The following is a 1939-nucleotide window of genomic DNA, read 5'->3' on the forward strand; positions in this document are numbered from 1 at the left end:
CGCACGCTAAGTTGGGCATTCCTAAGAGTTGCCATACGTGGCCCAAATGGGAGTGGCCGAGCGCACGCCTAAGTTAGGCATTCCTAAGAGTTGCCATACGTGGCCCAAATGGGGGTGGCCGAGCGCACGCCTAAGGTAGGCATTCCTAAGAGTTGCCATACGTGGCCCAAATGGGAGTGGCCGAGCGCACGCTTAGGTTGGGCATTCCTAAGAGTTGCCATACGTGGCCCAAATGGGAGTGGCCGAGCGCACGCTTAGGTTGGGCATTCCCAAGAGTTGCTATGCGTGACCCAAATGGGGGTGGCCGAGCTCACGCTTAGGTTAAGCATTCCTAAGAGTTGCCATACGTGGCCCAAATTGGGGTAGCCGAGCGCACGCTTAGGTTGGGCATTCCCAAGAGTTGCCATACATGGCCCAAATGGGAGTGGCCGAGCGCACACCTAAATTAGGCGGAGTATAGACGTCATCTAGTATACTAATCTTTCTAATTTAAAAAAAAAACTCAAGTCGTTTGGTTCAATTTTAAAAAAGTTATACTGTTCTAAAGAGCACGCACAGTGGATTTTCAACCTAAATTAGGTGGAGTATAGACGTCATCTAGTATACTAATCTTTCTAATTAAAAAAAAAAAACTCAAGTCGTTTGGTTCAATTTTAAAAAAGTTATACTGTTCTAAAGAGCACGCACAGTGGATTTTCAAACTCGATTTTCTCGAAAACTAAGTGTCGGATGAACAAATTTTATTCCATATTTTCGTCTTAATTTTTCACAAGGAATCATCTCATGCCCGCTTAGGCGATATTATGTTATTCAGCCAAACCCTGTGTATATATTTAAGTATATTTTTTTGCATATATTTTTATCAGATTATAGCAAGAAATGGCAAACTCCACAGACAAACAGCATTTCAGTTACATTTTCGCGGTGGAAATCAAATTTCAAAAGACGGTGCCGAAGTTAATTTAGAAGTTCAATACGAGGTCTTCCAAGCGGTTTCGAAAGTTTTATTAAGTTTCGACGGGGAATTTAAGTTATACACCCTGGGATGAACGGCATACGTAAATAAAATATAATCATCGAGCATGCATGCTATTTAAACAGTATTTAACATTCCTAAAAGAATTTTACGTGTGAAATAATTATAAAGGTATCGTGCAATTTGAGAAGTATTCGCACCCTTTGATCTAGATTTAAAATTACGATTAAAGAAGTACGATAAGAATGTTGAGGATAATAAAAATGTAATTACATCGAGACGTAAAAGTGAGGTGAAAATGTAGAACAAGTGTCGTTTCCGAGAAAGTTCGTATTAATTGTCACTAATTGTTTGAAATTTTTGCGACACCGTGAGAATATTGAATTACAAATTGAGGATTTTTAATAATTCTTTAATGAATGAAAATTAAAAATTTGCAGAAAATTGAGATATGTTCCATAAGTTGTATTCTTAAAGTGTTCGTACTAATTGTCCGAAATTTCACGGCACCGTTAATAAAAAAAAAGTACAATAATAAAATTTGCTGAAAACGTGTGTGCTGTGTAAACTTCAATAATTCTTTAACAAATGAGATGAATAAATGTTTAATAAAAGTGCCAATCATTAAGTTAAATCACAGATATGTTAGCTATGAGGAACTATTATTTAATTAAAAATTAGAAAAGCTTTTAGTATCTGCTGGAACTAATGCTGAAAGCTTTTTCACGAAACACATGAAATGAACAAATTTTAATATCTTTTCCTAAAACAAGGTACTTAGGTACATATGTAAGTTTACACGCAATCTACACGAAAGTATACTAACCACAAGAGTGTCTCGTATAATAAATAAATTTTCCACAAGAAATGAAGCATTTCAGATATTTTCTACTTTGCGATGTAATTGCAATATCTATTTTATTATAATTTCAATATCTATTTTATTATAATTTCAATATCTAT

General features: G+C 35.8%; 1 protein-coding gene across 1 annotated transcript in view; it reads right to left on the reverse strand.

Annotated features, from left to right (window-relative positions):
• The window catches only part of LOC108574441, a 132387-nt gene that overhangs the window by 34725 nt on the left and 95723 nt on the right, over positions 1-1939 (reverse strand). The window lies entirely within an intron of this gene.

The sequence above is a fragment of the Habropoda laboriosa genome, unplaced genomic scaffold (assembly GCF_001263275.1).
Source record: "Habropoda laboriosa isolate 0110345459 unplaced genomic scaffold, ASM126327v1 scaffold172, whole genome shotgun sequence".
Taxonomy (NCBI): Eukaryota; Metazoa; Arthropoda; class Insecta; order Hymenoptera; family Apidae; genus Habropoda; species Habropoda laboriosa.